The sequence below is a fragment of the Lactuca serriola genome, chromosome 9, assembly GCF_051521515.1.
Source record: "Lactuca serriola cultivar US96UC23 chromosome 9, Lser_US96UC23_V15, whole genome shotgun sequence".
NCBI classification, from domain to species: Eukaryota; Viridiplantae; Streptophyta; class Magnoliopsida; order Asterales; family Asteraceae; genus Lactuca; species Lactuca serriola.
Window position 1 is genome coordinate 36,949,882 of NC_136416.1, and position 11,190 is coordinate 36,961,071.

An 11,190-nucleotide genomic window follows, 5' to 3' on the forward strand; every position below is an offset into this window, starting at 1 on the left:
TCAACCCTTGGCCAAAGCCAACCCCTGACTGATTCTACTCGCCGAGTCATCCCAATGACTCGCCGAGTCCACATACACAGAATCTTTCCCAACCGCGACTTAACTCGCCGAGTCACCCCAAGACTCGTCGAGTCCAGCAACTCTGCGTCCTTTCTCACTCGACTCACCGAGTCATCCCTTGACTCACCGAGTCACAGCTCAACTAGAAGAAACTTGTACCTCACGACCAGACTCGCCGAGTCCAAGGCTATCTTCAACCTACTCGCCGAGTTGTTCTTCCAACTCGCCGAGTTCCAGACCATCTTCAAGCAACTCGCCAAGTACACCTTTTGTGACTCGCCGAGTGCCTCTAGATCTCATTCCAAACAGAACCTTCCAGGCCATGCAATTGATCCAAAACGTAGATCTAGCCTCCTACAACCCATCCATCATGTAAAGTGGCAAACTTTACGTGAATCCAAAGAGATCTAGGCATTTTACACTTTAGGGCTAGGGTTTGGGACATGATGGCTTCACTAACCACTCAAGAATAGGGACTTTAATGCACTTTAGACCTCCTCCACTCCATATCTGAGGTAGCAACCTCAGATCTACTCTTCAAACTCAAGATACCACAAGCTAAACCTCCCATACATTCCAAGAATAATGAATCTAGAAGAATAACAGCCCAAGAACGAGATTATACCTCAAAAGGAAGCCTCAACAACAAATAAATCCGAATCTAAGCAAAGCCCCTTGCTCCAAGCCTCCTAACTCTCCAAGATCTTCCTCCAAATCTCTTTTCCAAGGTTCAATTGCACTCCAATCCTTCACAATCGCGTTTCTAGGGTTTTCTGGACTTAAGGGAAGGTAAGGAGGCTGGGGAGAAGGTATAATGTCCTTTATATAGGGCTCATCCTCCGATATTAGGGTTTTCTCCACTCAGCGCCTACTCGCCGAGTCCAGCCGCCGACTCGCCGAGTCGGCCATTTAACACGTGATCAAAATCGCGATCCTACTCGCCGAGTCCACTCATGGACTCGCCAAGTTGCCCTTTCCAATTTACTCTTTTAACCCTTCAACTTTACTCTTGATATTTCGGGATGTTACACTCGCAAACCCTAACGGAAGTAATCCTGCAGTTTGTGAGGTCAACAGAGTCCAACATTGAAAAGATATGCTAACATAACTTTTTTATATCAGGGTTTCAGTAAGATTTGGGGAAATATCATGATTTGTGTATGTATTCGTTGGTTATGGTGAGATGTATATTCGCTTGTATTATATACGTGCTCCAGATGCCCTATTTTATGAGGAACTTCGAAATTGTATTGGTAGAGATCTCATAGACATGCGATTGAGACTCTATAATTCTGTTATTAGTTCGATTTTCCAATGATTTTAGATAAAATTCGGCAAATGACCATAATGTACGGTGGGTTTGAAGAAAATGACCACAAAAATGAACATTTCAGAAAATGAACACAGGTTCCACAGAGGGGGTTCTGCGGAACCATAAATACCTTTGCGGATCTTGGTTTTTTTCATTTTTTTATTCGTTTTTTTTGTTTTTTTTCTTGTTTTGTTTTCGTTTATTAATATTTTTTTTAATCTCATAAGGTATTATGTTATTATTATGTAAAAAAAATTGTTTTCGTTTTTTATTTTTCTTATTTAATTACCAGTTTATAAAGGTTATGTGTTTAATAAAAATTATACAAATATATTATGTTTTTTATAAAATTACATACATCGGTACTCTGAATAATAAACATACTTTAAGTAGGTTACAAAACATACTTTAAAAAACATAAACATACAACCTTCATAATAAACATACTTTGAAATAAACTTCATTGAAGGCTATGTGGATCTTCTACAGCTTTGCGAAATCTTTGTTTTTCTATTTTTAATTTTTTTTTTGTTTTTTCGTTTTTTTTGCGTTCATTTTCGTTTATTAATATAATTTTTTAAATACACTAATACCTTATGTGATTATTATGTAAAAAATTCTACAAAAAAATGTTAAAAATAATGAAATGTTTTATGTAATACGTTTGCCTCTGAGGAACCGAAACACCTCTGCGGATCTTGAGTTTTTTAATTTTTATTTTTTTGTTTTTTCGTTTTTTCTATTTTTTGTTTTCGTTTATTAATATTAATTTTTTTAATACACTAATACCTTATGTTTTATGTAAAAAATTGTCAAAAAGAGGTTAAAAATAATGAACTTATGTTTAATATCAGTCCACACTCCACAGAACTGTTTGGGAATCCACATAACTATTATCAGCGAATCAGTGTACACCTCTGCGGATCAGTGTACACATCTGCGGATCAGTGTACACCTCTAAGGATCAGTATACACCTTTGCGGATCTGTGTACACCTCTGCAGATCAGTGTACACCTCTGCGGATCTGTGTACACCTCTACGGACTAGTTATAGAAGTTATAGACGTATTTTAATGAGTTTTTGTGAGTTTGTGAGTTTCAATTACAAGTAGAAATTGTTTTTTCATTGTGTTTGTGGAGAGTGATTTGTAAATACAAAACAGTAAAAATACATGGAAAACATACATCTTCAAACCACCCCCAGTGTGTGTAATTTTATAAAAAAACATAGAATATTTGTGTAATTTTTATCAAACACACAGCTTTATAAACAGGTAATTAAATAAGAAAAAGGAAAAACGAAAAAAAAAATTACATAATAATCACATAACCTTATGTGATTAAAAAAATATATATTAATAAACGAAAACAAAAAAAAAACCGAAAAAAAAAACAGAAAACGAAAAAAAATGAAAAAAACCAAGATCCGCAGAGGTGTTCACATTCCGCAGAGGTGTTTATGGTTCCGCAGAACCCCCTCTGCGGAACCTATGGTCATTTTCTGAAATCTTCATTTTTGTGGTCATTTTCTTCAAACTCACCCTACATTTTGGTCATTTGCCGAATTTACTCTTTATTCATATCGATGAAAATCTTCTATTTGGCAGGTGATATTTGACTTCAGGTTTTTGGCACTTTTGGCTGTTGCAGGCTCTTTAGCTGGCTCCTTATTATGCTTTCTAAATGTAATCATCCTTAAACCCATCACTTGTGTATATATTTATAGATAAAATTCATTAAATAACCAAAAGTTAGGGGGTGTTTTCAACAAATAACCATAAAATTTCGAGTTTCATAAATGACCATCAGACATCACTTAATGTCTCTGAGGAACTTAGCACACATTTGCGGAAATGAGGTGGTAGCACAAAAAGACAAATTTCCCTTTTTGGTTTTTAAGGTTCTGCAGAGGTGTCTCTGCGGATCTTGTGAACACCTCTACGGATCGCTTAACGTCTCTGAGGAATGGGTATGAACAAATTTTTAAGAGATTTTTTTTGGGATTTTTAAGTACTTACCCATTCCTCAGAGACATTAAGCGATCCGCAGAGGTGTTCACAAGATCCGTAGAGACACCTCTGCGGAACCATTAGAACCCGAATTTTTTTTTTTTGTCTTTTAGTGGTGCAACGTCATTTCCGCAATACTGTGCGTCGTTCCTCAAAAGAGTAAAGGGATCCCGTAGAACCCCTCTGTGGATCTCGTGGTCATTTTCCAAAACTCAAAATTTCATGGTTATTTGCTGAAAACACCCCTAACTTTTAATTATTTCATTAATTTTCTCATATTTATATCTGTCTTCCTTGATATGATAGAGTAAATAGTTGATGCTTTGTTGATGTCATTATGTTTCCCTAGGGTTGTGTTTATATTGTTGATGCATATAAAGTCTACTGGACAAGCTGTTCGAAAGGAGTTCATACAGTAAAGATGGTGTTGCGATTAGTTGAAGCGATAGGTGAGTTTCTCACATTTTTACTTTACTATTTTTTTTTCTTTTAGTAAATTTAATAATATATTGTTATTCCTTTATTATTATTTTTTTGAAATATGGATGCAGATGTTTATCTAGCTGGCACAGTGATGCTAATATTTGCAATGGGTTTGTATGGATTATTCATTAGTAATGCACCTAGTAATGTAGCACCAGCAGATGATCGTGCTCTCAAGAGCTCCACCTTGTTTGGGATGTTTGCTTTGAGGGTAAGCATTTTCTATATGCATATAGATGGTTAAATGCAAGAAATCTCAATATATTTTTATTTATTTGTTTATTATATCATCTAATAGTAAAATGATATAGTAAACAAATGGGAAATCTACTATGAAGTCTTTATATTTTGACCTCATATTCAATCTCATATTCAATTAAGTTCATATATATATATATATATATATATATATATATATATATATATATATATATATATAGGGAAAAGTGAATATACCCTTAAGGGTATATAAGCTTAGGTACCCAAACTCATAATAATACGTCGTTTTGTTTGATATATTCATTATATTATTGTTAAACTTCAATCGTTAACTTGATTTATATTCAATATTATTAAATTTTCACTATTGTCTTCATCTTACATCACATCTTTTTGTCGAACACTTACTAGGCTATATATATTATTGTTGAAAATGACAATTATGTAAGAGGAAGATAAATATGAAATTTATAAAAATCTTTGAAGTAATTCAAGTTAGAAGTTGAATTATAAGAACATTGGACAATTACAATGTCTATATATGATACAAAACGATGTAATATGATGAGTTTTGGTACCTAAGCTTATATACCCTTAAGGGTATATTCACTTTTCCCATATATATATATATATTCTAATTAAGTCCTAAATACCGATAAATGTATTCATTTTCATCATTTTTCTAGGTTATTAGGTCATCCCACTTTCAAACTTCACACTTTTGGCCAAGATTTTAAGTTTTACTACAAGTTTGGTCCAAAATTACACTTTTGGCCCAGATGTCAAAATTTTGTTATAAACTTATCCTAAATTTAATTTTTTTTACATATGTTTTTTTATGTGAAAATGTTTCTTTTTTTAAAAAAATGTTTTTTATGTGAAAATATGTTTTTTTTTTGTATAGAAAATATATTTTCACATAAAAAAAACTTCTATGCGAAAAACCTTTTGGACCAAATTTATAAAAAAGAAACATATTTTTCACATATAAAAACCTTTTTCTAACAAAAATGTTTTGTAAAAAAAGGTTTTTAAATAGTAAAAAGAAGGTTTTTTATATGAAAATATGTTTTTTTTTGTATAAATATGATTTTATAAAGAAATATAACATATTCAAAACAAAATTTTGAAAAAAATAAAAAATAAAAAATAACTAAATTTAGGATGAGTTTGTAACAAATTTTTGAAATATGGGCCGAAAATGTAACTTTTTGACCAAATTTGTAATAAAATTTAAAATCTAGACCAAAAGTGTAAATTTTGAAAATGAGATGACCTGATAACCGGGAAAAATGGTGAAAATCAATACATTTATAGACATTCATGACTTAATCAGAAAAAAAAATGACTTAATTGAGTATAAAGTCAAAATGTAAGGACTTTATAGTAGATTTCTGTAAACAAATAGATAAAAATACATTGCTATTTATGCATTTAGCCACATATAGATTCATACTGTGATATCAGTCTTAGTCATATCTGTTATGTTATGTTATGTCATGTCATGTCTAATGGAATCTAATTGACTTTTAGGAGCAACCAAAATGGATGAAGATAAGTTCGCTTGATGAATTAAAGACAAAAGTGGGACATTTCATTGTAATGATTCTTCTAGTAAAAATGTCTGAGAGGAGCAAAATGGTAACCATAGCAACTGGTTTAGATCTTTTAAGCTACTCATTTTGTATATTCCTATCATAAGCTTCTTTGTATATTCTTCACAAACTTCACAAAGATGAACCTATATAATTAACTTTGTACAAATAGAATGGCAAATATGTTGGTAGAACCATTCACATGTATTATCACTTGGAGTTATAGTTTAGCTAAAAGGAAATTATATATGCATTACTTGCAAATTTTTGTCTTAGTTTTGCTTCTTGTATATTTGGGTCTAATCAGCTACACTTGGTTAATGATGTTTTTTATTTTTTGAGAAAATGACAAATCATATTTGGGAAATGAAAGGAAAAATAAATAAGGACAAATTTATAAAAAGTTGTGTTATGTTGCTCTACGGCCTCTCATGATAGACACTAGACGCGGATTTGAATCACGTCAAATAAAATCATTTTTGAATCTCGATGACTTGAGTTCAAATCCCAGTAATGATTTTTTTTATACCAACAAAATGAGAGGATTTATTAAAACTATAAATCCACAAAAATTTAGGATATATATATATCGCTACTTTAGTTAGTTATTGTTCTGTGTTCTACCTTTAGGCGTTGTTTCTTTGCCAATTGTTCTTTTTGTACTCTTTATTAATTGTATTTTGTCCAACTTCCTAACTCTTATTTTAATTAATAAATATATATATTTCTGTTGTTCCAAACAAAGAAACTTAGGATATTGTTATTTACTTAGAGACACACTCACGTTTAAGCCTTGTTAATAGATATATTTTTTTCCACTAAAATTTAATGGCTAATAATTTGATAATATTATGAAATATGTTTGGACCGGAATTGGTTTCACTTATAGTCGAGGGTAGTAAATAGTGGTGCACAAAAATGGTCTCCTAGCGATAGACTGTAGTTTACATGTCTATGATCGTTATCTGATGTTAAGTGGTATAGGATATATGTAGTTGTCATGCTAGGGTGATACATTCATACAAATGTAACATAAGTTCATGCTCGTTGTAATATTTTTGGGTTATTGTTAAAAAAATATTATTTTTTTTATAGCTTACGGAGAAGTTTCAATTTTTGTTGTTAGAAAAAAAGAGTATTGATTATTAAATATTTTGCCTAAATTAACATAATAGTCTTTAGCCGATGTGGGCTTGGTGAACATCGGGCCACGAACTCAAAATGTCGAGTTCGGTGCCCCAACTCGGTGAACAGTTGCAGAGGTCTTCCTTCTTTAACTTCTTCTTCCTCCTTTCTTCTTCCTACCTCGACAAACCACTTCTCTTCTCCTTCTCTTCTTCCGGTCTTCTATTTTCCTTGTTGGAGCTGAGGTGGAGCTCGATGACCTGTACACCACTCCCCTCAGCTTAATCCGGATATTCCCCAAATTGATTGGCATTGGTAGTCATATGACTTTTGATCAATGCCCGGATATTACATATAGATATATGTGAAGTTCCAAAGATATTACATATAGATATATGTGAAGTTCCAAACCTCTTTGTAGCTTGAAACTAACAATTTTACCGTTAAAGATCATTTTTGGATTTTGTTATTTTAAACAAAATGATCATTTGGATCAATATCTAATAATAATAATAATAATAATAATAATTTACTTATACATTATTATTATGGACTTGATTCATAGATTTGTCTTGTAGTTGTATCCATGTTACAGGGGACCAATCTATATCTAAAATAGATGGCTAGGGGATAATGTATACATAAAGCGTGGCCCATTCCTTCCGACATCAATTGCTTCCACATCCACTACTTTAAGTTTCAGAATATATTCATGTTTTAAGGTAGCTCCAGCCGATAGTAACGGAAGACGAAACAAAATTAGTCAATATGATGATGCCCAAATAAATAACATGAACCTATTTACCACGTTCAAATGAAATGAAATGACTGATTTTAAATAAATAATTAATTGGCATATAGCATAATAATTGATATATACTTTTAATCCGAATAGAATCACAATTTTACAAAAACTTTTTTTTTAATACGCTTGATGGTAAGAGTGAAAAAAATAATAATAAAATAATAAAACTAATTAATAAAAATCTAAAATCAATAATCATATTTGAAATTTATTTTTATTCTGTTACCTACTTACATATTAAAGATATTCAAACAAAATGCTTCAACAGCTTTTTAAATTAAATATAGTAATTAAATGTAATTGTATATTTTAGACAAAACTGTATAAATGGTTTTTGTGGTATGTATTTTTTTGAGTTTTGATCAAAACTTCAACCTTTTTGAATTGGTGGTTCTTTTGATCATGTTTGTATGTGGTTTAGTTCCTTCGAAAATTGAAATCACTATAATACCTTATATATATATATATATATATATATATTTGTTTTTCTTTAAGTTTTTTAAATTTTAATACTTATTTATCAATTTTATTAATTAAAAAACAATAGAGGACTCATCTCTCTCTCTCTCACACACACACAAAACGAAAAAGTTAAAAAAAACCCCTTAAGCTCCATGCAATCCATATACTTGCAAAAGGGAAGAAGATTGGGTGATCCATTGTTCACCATCTTCTTTATGAACCACAATCACCTCCTTCAGAAATCACTCGTCATCAGCCCTTTGTACTTTGATTGTTGGTACTCTCTCATTCTCATCTTCTTCTTTTCCATCTTCAACAAGATATATCGCCCATTCTCCTGCTGGAAATCACCATCACTCAACTATTGTCAAATTTCAAAGAATTATAGGTGTTCGATATACTTATAATGGTAGGATTAGGATGCCTAGACTCATTGTTAGGATCCAACACACTCGAGTCTCTCTCTGTTGAAATTGTATCCATTTCTAAAGCCATATGAGTTAGGATCATTTCCTAAGCTATAAAGGCTACCTTGTAACAACAGTAAGACCGTACATCTTAGCATAAAGTCATCTGTTTCATAACTGTTAGTCGGTATGGAACGAGGAACATCATGGATAAATTCACTATTATAGACTTATATGGGTTGACATCCCGACATCGATTGCTAGTTACAACCATCGTCTGACGAGTCGAAACGAGCGTTGGCGTTCCTAAACTATAAAGTGCACGACAGTAAATAAACATCGGTGTGGACTTTCAACTCTAAATTTTCCAAGTGCTGGTGCAAAGGTGTTCGTCACAATTTGGTTATGAGCTTATTTTAGACCCCGAATGTATTTATGTTACTGTAGGATTGAAATATGATACATACAGAGATTTTTTCCACATATACTGATTTAAAGAGACTGTATGTAGTGGAATAGCTTATGACTCTAAAATGATAAGTGTCAATACCAAAAATTAAGTAAGTCATATAACACTTAACTAATATCATGACACGACTAAACACAATTTATTAACCTACATTAAATAAGTTATTTAAATAAGCCCTTTGTTTTTATAAGGAAACACAATGTTTATGTGGGAGGAGTTTTCCCCCACTGTTTAAGCACCAACTCATAAATTAAGATAATACTTAATAACTACTACGACACAACCTTTAAAGTTTTATAAACTCAAAATATATGAGTTTTACATATAAACTATATCATTCTTGTACGAAACTTCAAGAATAAAGTTGGTTATATTATGTTTTCGAAAGAGTAACATGTCATGTTTTAATATAATTTGGTGTTCAAAATATTTATATAAAAATGCATTTTGCTCACGAGAACATTAAAAATTTAATATAAGTTTGATTTACTTATATATTCACCAAATTTTGTACTTTTGGATGTAAGCAAATGATATTTCTAATACGTCCAAATATACTTTTATGAATCATTTATTTTTATACTTTTAATAGAAAAGTACATATTTATAAAAGTTGGGTCACCAGATAAATTTTAAAAAATACTTTTGGGTATAACGTACTTCGTGTCAAAACCTGTAGAACTTACCAACAATTTTGTTGATGTATCTTAATACATTTATTCTTAGGTTTATTAACAGGTTGGAAGGATTTGCATTGAAGACTATCCATTACTTTACTATACCATTGTAAACTCCGATATGCTAGGTGTGTATAGTGATTTAGCAATAGTCACTGTTGATGTAATTTTGATTTCGGTAATAATAGAAGATTTTATTTTGTATTATTCAATCTATGTTCAATAACTGTAATCACTGGTTTATGTCGCACACCTTGGCATTTCTGCCGGCAGGGGGTGTGACAAAGGGTGTAGAATGAAAAAAAAATGAAAAGAAATGGTGTCAATTAATACTTAAAATGATTAATACAATTTTAAAAGGGAAAATAATTTACTTAAATGGATTTATGGGATTTTATTGTTAATATAATTCATTCATAGGTGTAAATACGGTAGAAGGGTTGGATTGTCATTAAAAGAAATCTTAATTGTAATGTTATGTAGGGTTAGGGTTTATGTGGGTAAAGGGTGAAAGTCTAGGGACCACTAAGCAAAATCGCATTAAACCCCTCTTTGAATGTGATCGACGGATCAAGGGGGAGTATACATTCTTTTGTTTTCCTTTGGCCTATGTCTGTGAAGAAGGATCGATTACATCTTATTATTTGGGCTTGCTGTTGTGTTGATCAGTAAGAAGGAACAAAAAAAAATTATGGCAAGGGAGAATCGTGCGAAAGAGAGACAAGAGAAGAGAGGGAGAATTGTGAGGTTGAGGCTACGATAGGAGGAAGAAAGGTAGCGAGGTTTGGGACTACTCCATCCAATAATGTCTAGGTAACAATCCTACATTCTTCCTGTCCATTATCTTCCGTTTTCCTTGTGTGTGAAGCCGAAGACCACCCATGGAGGTGTTACTCGTTTCTGGTTTGGAAACTGAAATCTACAAGCTTTGATCTTTATTATATCTTATTGATTTTGTGCATTTGTTCTTGCTGTCAAAATTATTCTAAAACATTCCCTTATATGTTGGTTTTGGGGAGTAAGATTTGGTCGGAAGTGTGGATCAATTGTCTCCATTTGGTGTCAAAACATTGTTTTCTTTCACTTCAATTCATGTTGCATATTGCATGTAATTTTTCTGTATTAAAAGGTTGTGTTTGAACCTTCCTTAAGGTTCTTTAAACATTCCCTAAAAGACTTGTTATATGATTTGATAAGTGGTGGCAATACTTGCTGAAAGATGTACCCAACATCTAGCTTGAAAGGCCATGTAATGTTTGTTGTTTCATCTTGTGTTTCTACCATAAACCACAATTAAAGGGCTTAAAGAAATCCTTTGTATGTCAAATAATTCTTTCCTGAAGTCCACCCAAGAGTCATCCTAGTATGTGTTTTGAATTGGAGTATAATGAAGTATTAATTCAGTCATTGTTGAATTTTATGTTTGGTGCGATTAGAACACCATAATTTTAAACAAGTTCCAATAATCTTTTTGGTGTTTTCATTAAGTACACAATTAAGGTCTCAATACTCTTATTCAAGGCCAAGTGGGTGATATTTGAGTAATCTTAATCCCTTGGCTAAAGCT

At 31.8% G+C, this 11,190-nt stretch overlaps 1 pseudogene across 1 annotated transcript; it reads left to right on the forward strand.

Moving 5' to 3' along the window:
• Positions 1-1,082: 1,082 nt before the first annotated feature.
• On the forward strand, positions 1,083-5,832 carry LOC145075547 (uncharacterized; annotated as a pseudogene). Its single transcript, XR_013692458.1, has 5 exons — positions 1,083-1,157; positions 2,983-3,057; positions 3,731-3,830; positions 3,933-4,075; positions 5,617-5,832. The product of XR_013692458.1 is annotated as an uncharacterized LOC145075547 (transcript).
• The last annotated feature ends 5,358 nt before the right edge of the window (positions 5,833-11,190 follow it).